Here is a 15,947-nt window from a genome sequence, read left to right on the forward strand (position 1 = left end):
ACATTAAAAGAAGTGATAGTTTGATTGCCATTGGTACTATGGGTTGGGTTAGCGAATGTGTTCCTCCACTTTTTCAACTTGATGCAACCCATTACAGGAACACATAATGGTAAATGCAGATTCCGTCCTAGGATGTAACTTGACATTTCTGAAGTCACATCAGATTGAAGAAAACAATTCTCTTAGCATCGAGGATCAACCACCTTGTCTTTGAATTTATTGATTCACACATCGACGGACACATCAAGCAAGGCGGTTACATGCAACTTAACAGAACTAATATATTACAGAGGTAACTGAAATTTATGAGATCGCTATTACAGCAGCTGAAAGAATTTCATAATTTTTTTAATGACTCACGCTGTGAGATCATCCTCGAACAGGCATACGTAGGAAGATATAATTACACAGAATGATGAGAAGGTACTTAAGAATCAAAAAATAGAAAGAAAGATTAAAATTTCATAGATAAGTGGGTGATACAGCATAATTACAGGATAAATTATAGATTACAGATAAACCATAAGAGAGCATCAGTCAAACCCTAGCTGTGATGGTTATTAAAACAGACGAAGATATTACCTCCTCTCTGTAATTTGTATGCTGACAGTACGATACGATATCAGCAAAGCAATGAGCAGAAATGGTCAAAGGAATAAAATGAACACATTACATGACTGAGTAGTGAAACACTGTCCCTTAAAATTACCAGCTATTAATGAAGAGAGTGAAATAGCCTATGCAAACGAAGAAAGAGATGGATACTGTGACAGATATGCTATCAAATTATTCAAGGCGGTTTCCCAAGGTGGACCGAAGTAAATTATGCAAAATAACGAAGGCAAGAGAAATTCTGTTTCGTTTCATTAAAGCACTGCAAGACTTACACAGGAACACGTAACTCTGCATACTGAGATGAGACGAGACATCATTAACAGCAAAAAGTCTGCAGGAATAATCATAGAATAAAGATATTACCGCCTCTATGTAAGTGGTATGTTGACAGTGTGATAGTAGAAAGAAAGATTAAACATAAATTTTAAAATTTTGTTATCTAAATAGCTAAATATACTTACTTCTGTCTGAATGTTTAGAGATGTTAAGATATAACTGTAAGATAATATAACAAGGAGAAATTTACAGATTATATAACACTGCAAGGATAACGCTGGCCTCAAGATGAAGATTGGTTTGAACAATGCGAACCTTAACTAGGGATGGTCCTGTTAGATATTTTACGTGTTTGATTTCCATCGACGTTTGAAATGATCAGCATAGTTGTAGACACTGTTTAGTGTGGATTCCGAACCACTTTGCAACACTACGTTTTTCAAGTTTACAAATCACTGGTAAAGTTAAAAGATGCGATAATATGCAGGAAAATTCCGAGAACTGTCTGTGGATTGAACGCCGGGTCTTTGGATTTGTACACATACTGGCTACATCACCGTCCGACACCAAACAAAAACATCCCAGAGGATACCGATTGTAAGATGGGAAAGAAGTTCAGATTATTGAAGAACGGGAATTAGAAATGTTACAAAATAAAAAATAAGTCTGTAACAAGCTGCCTATATCACAACTGGTGATTTACTAGAAGAACAAAAAAATGGACCCAGGATGCATCAATGATAATTTTGATTTTGCTTGTCACAAAAGAGTCAGATTGAGAATCGTGAGTGTACTAAGCAGATGAACATATGAAGTTTTGAAGGAAATGGGTTACTGAAACAAATTGCATAAATACATGCCGAGGACGCTGTAACTATTCACCTGTTCCCTCCTAGAGTTACGTATTAAACATGTGATAGAAAATTTATCACAAAAACTGAAAAATATGAAATAATGCAAAAAATTATGATTGAGCACTTGTACGATTACATTTGTTGAATTCTTGAGGTTAACGTTGAAATTTCTTATTCGCTGTCCAAGGTACTATCGTGAAATACGCATAAAATTGAACTTATGTAGTCATTGTAGTATTGAAAATCGAAATTCTAGTTTCGTAAATATTCGCATTTCTCCATTTCCTCTTCATAACGATATCTCGTGTTTGAAGAATTTCACATTACTAATTCAAACCACATTAATCCTGTGTTTTCTGAGAGCTATGCACAAGAAATTTACTTCATGAAATCTCTCTAAGAACTTCTCACAACGGGATGCAACCAAGAACAAACTCGTACAGAGACTCGCCTGGCAAAGTTAGCGCCAAAACAAATAAATATTTCAAGGTTTAACTGAAAAAATGGCCTATGAGATGTATTATGCCACAAAAAGTATTTTAAATGTCGGTGTAATAATTGCAAAAGTTTTAATTAAATGTTATGACGTTACAAAACAGATGTGTCCATTCCTAAGGACTAGCAAATAAAAAAATAGTAATATTTGTCAATGACTGCTTATTGTAGAATTTTATTTTACTTACGAAAGAAACGTTCGTTTAAATTTGGACACGGAATTTGTTTTATTTACGAAAGGAACCTTCGTTTAAAGTTGTACATGGAATTTATTTAGTTTCTGAAAGAAACGTTTCTTTAAATTTCTACATGAAATTTTCAACTGAAAAATGTTGAATCACAGTAGAGAACCTAATTCTTGGACATAAGGGTAGTTTTATTGCTTACAAGGCTCTCGTGTATGTTGTCGGAACAGTGACATTCTTTAAAAACTTACACTATCCACTATGAGTCACTGTCTTTAGCCGGCTACTTGATCCACTTAATTATTTTATAATGTTGAATAAAACCATGCTTCATTATCACGTAGGAGGAAAAAAAAAGTTGCCAAACAGAATTCGAGACACATCGTACACATACATGTCTGTAGCAACAACGGACGTAAAGATCTACTGCTTTGTGTAAGATGAGGAAGAATTTAAAAAATTTTCCATCACCTTAAGTTAGTGGATGATGTCGAGTGGACTTCAAGACGTGAAAATATTAATGACGCTAAAACACCCATATTTTGCGGATATCCTGACGAAAATTGGCTCTCGAGTTCTCTTAGTATCGGTAGTTGTACGTTCCGGTATTTATGCGAAAGGTGTGTTGTTCAGGGGTTAATAGAGATCTATCCATGCGAAACACTGCCCGAAGCCTTCGACCCTTTTTGTCTCGCACTGACCGCTAATTCTCGTTAAATATGAGATTGTTTGTCATTCGCGGCGGACGCGCCGCCATTGGCCAGTTCGGCTGGCTTCCCCATAAACACTTTCTCACCCGCGACAGCGGTAATGAGGTCTTCGGTTCTTTGTTATATCTTTATTATTCCCGGCCATAATGTTACTTAGCTCTCTGTCCGCAGGTATATTGAGAGCCTCCAGAGAACGGTAACAGGGTGGGGTGGGATGAGAAGAGAATGAGTTAAGGCATTTCCTTGAAGGGGCAGAAAAAAGTGCCGCGGAACCGGTCGAGCTCTAAATTACGAATTGTTTCGCCGTTGTGATTGAGGGAAATGAGGTGAGGCGGCTCCTTTGTGGCCGCGGCAGCTGCTGCACGAGAGGGCAGTCACCGGGCGTCGGGCCCGCTCGCTGGTATATCACCAACTTCACACTGTGTCTTCAAAATGTGTCATATCATTGCTGTATTACCATGTGATTTGCACCCACGCTACAAAGTCTCAGTGTTTTGTCTCATGGAAGCACCAAAGGGCTATGCCTGTCTACCTTCAAAAAATGGTTCAAATGGCTCTGAGCACTATGGGACTTAACATCTGAGGTCATCAGTCCCGTAGAACTTAGAGCTACTTAAACTTAACTAATCTAAGGACTTCACACACACATCCATGCCCAAGGCAGGATTCGGACTTGGGACCGTAGCAGTCGCGCGGTTCCGGACTGAAGCGCCTAGAACCACTCGGCTACAGAGGCCGGCTGTCTAACTTCGACTGTGGCTTTAATTATTATCAGAATGGTAGTGTTTTATACACTGAAGAGCCACAGAAACTGGTACACCTGCCTAATATTGTCTAGGGCCCCCGCGAGCACGCAGAAGTACGCAGCACGACGTGACATGGACTCGACCAATGTCTGAAGTAGTGTTGCAGGTATTTGACTCCATAAATCCATAAAAGTACATGGGAGCTGAGATGTCTTCTGAATAGCACGTTGCATGGCATCCCAGATATGCTCAATAATGTTCATGTCTTTGGGGTTTGGTGACCAACGGAAGTGTTTAAATGTGGACGAGTGTTCCTGTAGCCACTCTGTAGCAATTCTGGAGGTGTGATGTGTTGCGTTGTCATGCTGGAAATGCCGACGTCCGTCGGAATGCACAACGGAAGTGAATGGATGCAGGTGATCACCCACGATGCTTACGTACGTGTCACTTGTCAGAGTCGTACCTAGATGTATTAGGAGTCCCACATCACTCCAACTCCATGCCCTCCACACCATTACAGAGCCTCCACCAGCTTGAAGAGACCCCTGCCAACATGCAGAGTCAATGGGTTCATGAGGTTGTCTCCATACCCGTAAACGTCCATCCGCTCGGCACAATGTGAAACGAAACTCTTCTGACTACGCAACATGTTTCCAGTCATCAACAGTCCAATGTAGGTATTGAAGGGGCCAAGGGGAGGCGTGAAGCTTTGTGTCATGCAGTCTAAAGGGTACACGAGTGGTCTCCGAAAGCCCATACTGATGATGTTTCGTTGAATGTTTCGTACACTGACACTTGTCGATGGCCCAGCATTGAAATCTGCAGCAATTTTCGAAAGGGTTGCAGTTCTGTTACGTTGAACGATTAGCTTCAGTCGATGTTGGTCCCTTTCTTGCAGGACCTTTTGCCACACGTAGTAGGCGCGCCGTCTAGGGCGCCTTGTCACGGTTCGTGCGGCTGCCCCCATCGGAGGTTCGAATCCACCCTCGGGCATGACTGTGTGTGTTGTCCTTGGCGTAAGTTAGTTTAAGTTAGATTAAGTAGTGTGTACGCTTAGGGACCGATGACCTCAGCAGTTGGTCCCATAGAACTTACCACAAATTTCCAATTTCGAGTATCTTTTTCCGGCCTCCGTAATACCGGAGATTTGACGTTTTACCGGGTTCCTGTGATTCACCATACACTCGTGGAATGGTCGTACGGGAAAATCGCCATTTCATCACTACCTCGGAGATGCTGTGTCCCATCCAAAAATGGTTCAAATAGCTCTAAGAACTATGGGACTTAACATGTGAGGTCATCAGTCCCCTAGACCTAGAACTTCTTAAGCCTGGCTAACCTAAGAACATCACACACATCCATGCCTGAGGCAGGATTCGAACGTGCGACCGTAGCAGCAACGCGGTTAGGGACTGAAGCGCCTAGAACCGCTCGGTCACAGCGGCCGGCGTGTCCCATCCATTGTCGCACTATAATACCACGTTCAAACTCACTTAAATCTTGATAATCTGCGATTGTAGCTGCAGTAAACGAAATAACAACTGCACCAGACATTTGTTGTCTTATATATGCGCTGTATTCTGACTGTTTACATATCTCTATATTTGAATACGCATGCCTATATCAGTTTATTTGGCTCCTGCGTGTGTATCTGAATGAATGGTTGTGTGCCTGTATGACGGCTGACTGCAAACTATTCTATTCTTATTATCGCTGCTGCATGTCTCTTGGCACTGGATCACGATGACGTACACTCAGTGCTGCGAAAATCTGGCAGAAAATACAATTTTGAACGTAGGTACTGTTGAGCAGCGGCGAACATGAATAATTGACCTGTGAAAACCAACCAACCAGTTGACCATCGCCGAGGATTGTTAATAGCTATCGTTTAAAGTGAAGCTACAGATGGAGCGGTAATATGTTTCATAAGCAACTTCCAGACGCTGAAATTCTCCAACGGTTTCAGGTCATATGAACTGCAATATAACACACTTTTCAGCAGGAATAGCTTGCTCTAAGCGACTACGATTTTTACACGCAGACCAGTAATCAAGCAAAAGCAATTTATTTTGACCAGCTATTAGCCAAAAACAGTGCTCATACCATAGTTGTAGTTCTTTTACCCCAATTTTTCTACTCTTGCTTCCTGTGACGTATATATTACCTACTGCCCTTTTCTAGATCACGCACACGAGAAAGAATCTTAGGGGCCAGAGCACCTTCAGCAACTCGCAGCCCAACAGATAACTTTTCAGCCAACTTACCATCCAGATTAACAGTCGGCGTAATTATATATGAACGTGTTTACATTAATGTTAGTTGGTCTTGATACAACTCTTGGTATCTGTAATTTCCAGGGTTCCTTTCATATGATTTTTCTCTTCAAACTCCGATTGATCGGAGTTGTAAACAAATTCCACTCTGAAAGATGGGGTATGTTTGTTTATCTAATCTACAAGTTTCCGGTCCGATGCTTCAGTTCATTGTGTATCGTGAATATGACGCTTTGTTTGAACTTTCGTTATCTCACATCTTTCAATTCAGTAGTACTGTTTGAAGTTATGCAACCATCCACTGCTTCTCTTGAGATCACTGTAATCTACACTGATGCGCCAAAGAAACTGGTATAGGCATACGTATTCAAATTCAGAAATATGGGAACAGGCGGAGCTACTGTCGGCAACGCATATATAAAAGAAATGTCTAGCGCAGTTGTTAGATCGTTACTGCTGCTACAATGGCAGGTTATCAAGATTTAAGTAAGTTCGATCATGGTGTTATAGTCGGTGCACGAGCGATGGGGCACAACATCTCCGAGGTAGTGATGAACTGAGGATTTTCCAGTACGACCATTTCACGAGTGAACCGCGAATATTAGGAAACCGGTAGAAGATCAAATCTTCGACATCCTGTGGCCGGAAAAAGATCCTGCAATAACGGGAAGAAATACGACTGAAGAGAATCGTTCAACGTACCGGAAGTGCAACCCTTCCGCAAATTGCTGCAAATTTCAATTCTGGGTCATTAGAAAGTGTCAGCGTGCGAACCATTCAACGAAACATCATCGATATGGGCTTTAGGAGGCGAAAAACCTTGCCTGGTCGGACGAGTCTCGTTTCAACTTGTATCGAACGGATGGACGTGTACGGGTGTGGAAACAGCCACGTATATGCATGTCAGCAGGAGACTTTTGATGTTGGCGGAGGCTCTGTAATGGTGTGGGGCGTGTACAGTTGGAGTGATATAGGACCCCTGATACGTCTAGATGGAGCTCGGACAGATGACGTACATAAGCATCCCGTCTGATCACCTGTCCATTGTGCATTCCGACGGGCATGGGCAATTCAAGCAGGACAATGCGACACCTCTCACGTTCAGAATTGCTACAGAGTGGCTCCAGGAACATTCTTCTCGGTTTGAACACCTCCGCCTGCCATCAAACTCTTCAAACATGAACATTACTGAGCATATCTTGGATGCCTTGCAACGTGGTGTTCAGAAGAGATCACCACACGGTCGTGGTATTATAGTGCGACAATGGATGGGACACGCCGGCCGCTGTGACCGAGCGGTTCTAGGCGCTTCAGTCCGGAACCTCGCTGCTGCTGCGGTCGCACGTTCGAATCCTGCCTAAGGCATGGATGTGTGTGATGTTCTTAGGTTAGCCAGGCTTAAGAAGTTCTAAGTCTAGGGGACTGATGACCTCACATGTTAAGTCCCATAGTGCTTAGAGCTATTTGAACCATTTTTGGATGGGACACAGCATCTCCGAGGTAGCGATGAAATGGCGATTTTCCCGTGCGACCATTCCACGAGTGTATGGTGAATCTCAGGAACCCGGTAAAACGTCAAATCTCCGGTATTACGGAGGCCGGAAAAAGATACTCGAAATTGGAAATTTGTGGTAAGTTCTATGGGACCAACTGCTGAGGTCATCGGTCCCTAAGCGTACACACTACTTAATCTAACTTAAACTAACTTACGCCAAGGACAACACACACAGTCATGCCCGAGGGAGGATTCGAGCCTCCGACGGGGGCAGCCGCACGAACCGTGACAAGGCGCCCTAGACGGCGCGCCTACTACGTGTGTCAAAAGGTCCTGTAAGAAACGGACCAACATCGACTGAAGCTAATCGTTCAACGTAACAGAACTGCAACCCTTTCGAAAATTGCTGCAGATTTCAATGCTGGGCCATCGACAAGTGTCAGTGTGCGAAACATTCAACGAAACATCATCAGTATGGGCTTTCGGAGACCACTCGTGTACCCTTTAGACTGCATGACACAAAGCTTCACGCCTCCCCTTGGCCCCTTCAATACCTACATTGGACTGTTGATGACTGGAAACATGTTGCGTAGTCAGAAGAGTTTCGTTTCACATTGTATCGAGCGGATGGACGTTTACGGGTATGGAGACAACCTCATGAACCCATTGACTCTGCATGTTGGCAGGGGTCTCTTCAAGCTGGTGGAGGCTCTGTAATGGTGTGGAGGGCATGGAGTTGGAGTGATGTGGGACTCCTAATACATCTAGGTACGACTCTGACAAGTGACACGTACGTAAGCATCGTGGGTGATCACCGGCATCCATTCACTTCCGTTGCGCATTCCGTTGGACGTCCGCATTTCCAGCATGACAACGCAACACCTCACACGTCCAGAATTGCTACAGAGTGGCTCCAGGAACACTCTTCTCGGTTTGAACACCTCCGCCTGCCATCAAACTCTTCAAACATGAACATTATTGAGAATATCTTGGATGCCTTGCAACGTGGTGTTCAGAAGAGATCACCACACGGTCGTACTCCTGCTGATTTATGGACGGCCCTGCAGGGTCTATGGTGTCAGTTCCCTCCAGCACTGCTTCAGACGTTAGTCGAGTCCACGCCACGTCGTGTTGCGGCATTACTGCGTGCTCGCGGGGGTACTACATGATATTAGGCAGGTGTACCAGTGTTTTTGGCTCTTCAGTGTATGTCACGTGCAATTTGATGTGCATAATATGTAGACTTAGAGAAAGCTTTTGACATTGTTGACTGGAATACTCTCTTTCAAATTCTGAAGGTGGCAGGGGTAATTTACAGGGAGCGAAAGGCTATTTACAATTTGTACAGAAAACAGATGGCAGTTATAAGAGTCGAGGGGCATCAAAGGGAAGCTGTGGTTGGGAAGGGAGTGAGACAGGGTTGTAGCCTATCCCCAATGTTATTCAATCTGTATATTGAGCAAGCAGTAGAGGAAACAAAAGAAAAATTCGGAGTAGGATTTAAAATCAATGGAGAAGAAATAAAAACTCTGAGGTTCGCCAATGACATTGTAATTCTGTCAGAGACAGCAAAGGACTTGGAAGAGCAGTTGAAGGGAATGGACAGTGTCTTGAAAGGAGGGTATAAGATGAACATCAACAAAAATAAAACGAGGATAATTGTATATAGTCGAATTAAGTCGGGTGATGCTGAGGGAATTAGATTAGGAAATGAGACACGTAAAGTAGTAAAGGAATTTTGCTATTTGGAGAGTAAAATAACTGATGATGGTCGAAGTAGAGAGGATATAAAATGTAGACAGGCAATGGCAAGGAAAGCGTTTATGAAAAGGGAAATTTGTTAACATCGAGTACAGATTTAAGTGTCAGGAAGTCGTTTCTAAAAGTGTTTTTATGGAGTGTAGCCATGTATGGAAGTGAAAGGTGGACGATAAATACTTTAGACAAGAAAAGAAGATTTCGAAATGTGGTGCTACAGAAGAATGCTGAAGATTAGATGGGTAGATCACATAACTAATGAGGAGGTATTGAATAGAAATGGGGAGAAGAGGAGTTTGTGGACCACGCGACTAGAAGAAGGGATCTGTTGGTAGGACATGCCCTGAGGCATCAAGGGATCACCAATTTAGTACTGGAGGGCAGCGTGGAGTGTAAAAATCGTATAGGGAGACCAAGAGATGACTACACTAAGCAATTCAGAAGGAAGTAGGCTGCAGTAGGTACTGGGAGATGATGAAGCTTGCACAGGATAGAGTGGCAGGGAGAGCTGCATCAAACCAGTCTGAGGACTGAAGACCACAACAACAACAACAACAACAACAACTACGGATGATCCAGCACATACTTAATTATGTTTAGTAACCGCTCCTTAGACAAGGATTGTCCTTTTACTACGGTTCACTAGAGAGTGGATTTGTGGCCCGCCAGGGCCTGTGTATACAGTTTAGGTAATAGATGTCCGTATAATTTTGGTTCGATAGTGTAAAAGTTCTGTAATCGCACATTAGTTGCCATTATCTCACACCTGCTTGCCCAGCGCCCCACACCAGAGCCCGGTAGCCGGCCCTCAGCGGTGTCGGATGGACCCCCTCACTCGCGGCGGGCACCTGCCCGTCAGCAGGTCGGCGAGCCGGTGGCACATTATCGATACGTGGCGGCCAATAACACGGCCCGCTGCCCCTGAAGAAATTATGCCTCCGCTGACGACTAAATGCGTTAGCTCAGTTTGCGCCGTGTGAAAGAGTTCTAACTGCCTTACGTCATTAACGCGCGCTACAAAGCAAAAGTTGGCGCATCTGCGCCGTTAACTTCCTGGAATTTATTTTCGCTGGTTTCAAATTTCGTTACAATTACGAGCACGCATGTTTCATCCAGTTTTTGAGAACTGAGTTAAAAAGTTGTTACAAGAACTTACCGATACATAAACAGACTAACTAGAAAATGTACAATATGGCTTTGCATTCTACGAGGGCTTACAAAATTAAGATGTTATACGATGTAAAACATTTCACAAATACCAACAAAAAAGTATTTGTCACAATGCTAGTCGATATCTTCCACAGTTTATCTCAAAAAATCCCTCCAGTATAGTGGTCATTATGCTAGAGTAGGACAAGTTTTCGTACAATTTTTATACAACCTCGTTTTACAAATTCTAGTAATGTATTTTTGATAATGGCTTACACTGCTCTTCGTTAACGACATTCCCACCTTGTCATCTGCGGAACGCTGGTCAACCAGAGACTCCAACCTTCGTCCTCAATTATATGTGGGTGAATTTCAGTCTCTGTCGTCCTCTACACTTTTCGCTTTTTGCCCTCTACAGCTCCCTCTAGTACCATGGAAGTCATTCCCTGACGTCTTTGTAGCTGTCCTATCATTATGTCCATTCTCCTTGTCAGTTTTTTTGACATATTCCCTTCCTCCCCGAATCTGCGCAGAACCTCACCATTTCTCACCTTATCAGTCCACCTAATTTTCAATATTCGTCTGTAGCACCACATCTCAAATGCTTCGATTCTCTTCTGTTCCGGTTTTCCCTCTCTCCATGTTTCGCTACCACACAATGCTGAGCTCCAAACGTACATTTTCCCCGACATTAAGGCCAGTATTTGATACTAGAACGCTTCCCTTCGCTACAAATTCTCTTTTTCCAGTGCTAATCTACTTTTGATGTCCTCCTTGCTCCGTCTGTCATATGTTATTTTGCTGTCTAGGAAGTAGAATTCCATAAGTTCATCCACTTCATACCCATCAATCCTGATGTTAAGTTTCCCGCTGATCTCATTTCTACCACTTCTTATTACCTTCGTCTCTCTTCGATTTACTCTAAATCAATATTCTGTACTCATTAGACTGTTCATTCCATTCAGCATATGATGTAATTATTCATCACTTTCACTCAGGATAGCAGTGTCATCAGCGAATCGCATCATTGGTATCCTTTCACCTTGGCTTTTAGTTCCACTCCTAAACCCTTCTCTTATTTCTATCATTGCTTCTTCGAGGTACAGATTGAACCGTAGGGACGAAAGACTACATCCCTGTTCAAACGGTTCAAATGGCTCTAAGCACTATGAGACTTAACATCTGAGGCCATCAATCCCCCAAGACTTAGAACTACTTAAACATAACCAACCTAAGGACATCACACACATGCCCTAGACAGGATTCGAACCTGCGACCGTAGCAGTAGCGCGATTCCGGACTGAAGCGCCTAGAACCGCTCGCTCACAACGGCCGGCTACATCCCTGTCTTACACCCTTTTTAATAAGAGGACCTCGTTCTTGGTCGTCCACTCTTATTATTCTCTCTTGGCTTTTGTACATACTGTTTATTAACCGTCTCGCCTTATTTCTTACTCCTTCTTTTCTCAGAATTCTGAACATCTTGCTCCATTTTACATTGTCAAACGCTTTCTCCAGGTCGACAAATCCTATGAACATGTCTTGATTTTTCTTTAGTCTTGCTTCCATTATCAACCGTAATGTAAGAATTGACTCTCTGGAACCTTTACCTTTCCTAAAGCAAAACTGGTCTTCATCTAAAGCATCCTCAATTTCCTTTTCCATTCTTCTGTGCATTATTCTTGTCAGAAACTTGGATGGCTGAGCTGTTAAACCGATTGTGCGATAGTTCTCGCACTTGTCAGCCCTTGCAGTCTTCGGAATTGTGTGGATGATTTTTTTCCCCCGAAAGTCAGACTCGTATATTGTACGTCGCTACCTGAATGGTCGTTTTGTTGCCAGTTTCCCCAATGATTTTAAAAACTATGGTGAAATGTTATCTATCCATTCTGCCTAATCTAATCTTAATTCGTCCAAAGCTCTCTTAAATTCTGATTCAAGTACTGGATCCCCTATCTCATCTATGTCGACTCCTGATTCTTCTATCACATCAGACAGATCTTCCCCTTCAGTGTATTCTTTCCACCTACCCGCTCTCTCCTGTGCATTTAACAGCGGAATTCCCGTTGCACTCTTAATGTTACCACCCACGCTTTTAAATTCACCGAAGGTTGTTTTGACTTTCCTATATGCTAAGTCAGTCCTTCCGACAATCATTTCTCTTTCGATTTCTTCACATTTTTCTTGCAGCCATTTCGTCTTAGCTTCCCTGCACTTCCTACTTCTTTCATTTCTCAGCGACTTGTATGTCTGTATCCTGAATTTCCCTGAACATTTTTGTACTTCCTCCTTTCATCGAACAACTAAAATACTTCTTCTGTTACCCATGGTTTCAATTACCTTCTTTGTACCTATTTTTTTCTTTACAATTTCTGTGATGGGTCTTTTTAGAGATGTCCATTCCTCTTCAACTGTATTGTCTACTGAGCTGTTCCCTATTGCTGTATCTATAGCCTTAGAGAATTTCAAGCGTGTCTCGTCATTCCTTACTCCTTCCATATCCCAGTTCTTTGTGTCTTGATTCTTCCTGACTAATCTCTTAAACTTCAGCCCACTCAGTACTGCTAGTACATTGTCATCTGAGTCTATATCTTCTCTTGGGCACACCTTACAATCCGGTATCTGATTTCGGGATCTCTGTCTGACAATGATGTAATCTAACTGAAATCTTCCCACATCACCCGGCCTTTTCCAATGTACCTCGTTCTCTTGTGATTCTTAAACAGAAATGGCTCTGAGCACTATGGGACTTAACATCTGTGGTCATCAGTCCCCTAGGACTTGGAACGACTTAAACCTAACGAACTTAAGGACACACTGGACTTGTATTCGGGAGGACGACGGTTCAATCCCGCGTCCGGCCATCCTGATTTAGGTTTCCCGTGATTTCCCTAGATCACTCCAGGCAAATGGTTCCTTTGAAAGGGCACGGCAGACTTCCTTCCCCATCCTTCTCTAATCCGAGCTTTTGCTCCGTCTCTAATGACCTCGTTGTCGACGGGACGTTTAACACCATATCCTCCTCCTCCTTGAACCTAAGGACATCACACACATCCATGCCCGAGGCAGGATTCGAACCTGCGACTGTAGTAGTTGCGCGGTTCCGGACTGAAGCACCCAGAACCGCTCGGCCACCGCGGCCGGCTCTTGACCAGAGAGTTCGCTATTAAGAGCTCAAATTTCTTACAGAACTCAATCAGTCATTCTCCAATCTCATTCTTTGCCCCAAGCTCATATTTTTCTGTAAACTTTTCTCCTCCTCCTTTCCCTATAGCTACATTCCAGTCCCCCAAGACTATTAGATTTTCTGTTTTACCTTTTCTATATTCCCATTTGCTTCCTCTATCTCTTCGCCTTCAGCTTTCGACGTCGGCATGTTTACCTGACCTATCATTGTCGTGTCGATTCTCTTAAGAACAACCCTATCACTGAACGGTTCACAATGACACACTCTCTGCTCTACCTTACTATTCATAACAAATCCTACTGAGGGTATACCATTATCAGCTTCTGATGATATTATCCTATACTCATCCGACCAGAAATCCTTGTCTTCTTTCTATTTCACCTCTCTGATCCCTACTATATCTAGATTGCGCCTGACGAGGCAACAAGGACGTATATAAATGAATGGTTTGCAATTTACTGTTGTAAACAGATTTGGTTTTACATATTTTTTGCACCCAATCAGAAATTCTTATCGCAGAATATCCCAAATATTTTTCAGTCGAAGACCACTATAAATTAGAGTGATAGTGATTAATTTCCATGTCATTTAGTAATAATAGGCTCTATTATTTGGGCTGTGGTGTATGTTTACATAAATTGCGTGGAAGAATGTCCATATTGACAAGCTGCTTAAAGCCGTTTGAGATCTTGAAAGATGCGTCTATGAGATAATTGCCTAAAACCATAATATATTATCTTTAACGGCTTGCTTTTGTGGAACGAATACCTCCCTTCTTTCTAAAAGATTAACTGCATTGAAATATTACTCCCACCGAAATTAATTATAAAAATAACAAAATAGGTGCAGCTATAGTGTCTTATGTTCCAGTGTTTCGCAATAATGCAAAATAAACCCGATAACCAAGACCAGCAGTTTCACAAGGAACTAAGTGTATCCCACACAAATTACGCTAATGGGCATTAAAATTGCTGCACCACGAAGATGACGTGCTAGAGACGCGAAATTTAACCGACAGGAAGAAGATGCTGTGACATGCAAATGGTTAGCTTTTCACAGCATTCACACAATGTTGGCGCCGGTGGCGACACCTACAACATGCTGACATGAGGAAAGTTTCCAACCGATTTCTCATACACAAACAGCAGTTGACCGGCGTTTCCTGGTTAAACGTTGTTGTGATACCTCGTGTAAGGAGGAGAAACGCGTACCATCACGTTTCCGACTTTGATCAAGGTCGGATTGAAGCCTATGGCGATTGCGGTTTATCGTATCGCGACATTTTTGCTCGCGTTGGTCGAGATCCAATGACTGTTAGCAGAATATGGAGTCGTTGGGTTCAGGAGGGTGATACTGAACGCCGTGCTGGATCCCAACGGCCTCGTATCACTAGCAGTCGAGATGACAGGCATCTTATCCGCGTGGCTGTAACGGATCGTGGAGCCACGTCTCGATCCCTGAGTCAACAGATGGGGACGTTTGCAAGACAACAACCATCTGCACGAACAGTTCGACGACGTTTGCAGCAGCATGGACTATCAGCACGGAGACCCTGGCTGCGGTTACCCTTGACGCTCCATCACAGACAGGAGCGCCTGCGACCGTGTACTCAACGGCGAACCTGGGTGCACGAATTGCAACACGTCATTTTTTTTTATGAATCCAGGTTTTGTTTCTAGCATCATGATGGTCGCATCCATTTTTGGTGACATCGCGGTGAACGCACTTTGGAAGCGTGTGTTCGTCATCGCCATACTGGCGTATCACGCGGCGTGATGGTATGGGGTGCAATTGGTTACACGTCTCGGTCAGCTCTTGTTCGCATTGACGGAACTTTGAACAGTGGACGTTACATGTCAGATATGTTACTACCCGTGGCTCTGCCTTTCATTCGATCCCTGCTGAACCCTACATTCCAGCAGGATAATGCACGCCCGCATGTTGCAGGTCCTGTACGGCCTCTCTGGCCAGCACATTCTCCAGATCTCTCATAAATTGAAAACGTATGGTCAATGGTTGTCGAGCAACTGGCTCCTCACAATACGCCAGTCACTACCATTGATGAACTGTGGTATCGTGCTGAAGCTGCATGATCAGCTGTACCTGTAGATGTCATCCAAGCTCTGTTTGACTCAATGCCCAGGCGTATCAAGGCCGTTATTATGGCCAGAGATGGTTGTTCTGGGTACTGGTTTCTCAGGATC

Source organism: Schistocerca gregaria, chromosome 6 (assembly GCF_023897955.1).
Source record: "Schistocerca gregaria isolate iqSchGreg1 chromosome 6, iqSchGreg1.2, whole genome shotgun sequence".
Taxonomy (NCBI): Eukaryota; Metazoa; Arthropoda; class Insecta; order Orthoptera; family Acrididae; genus Schistocerca; species Schistocerca gregaria.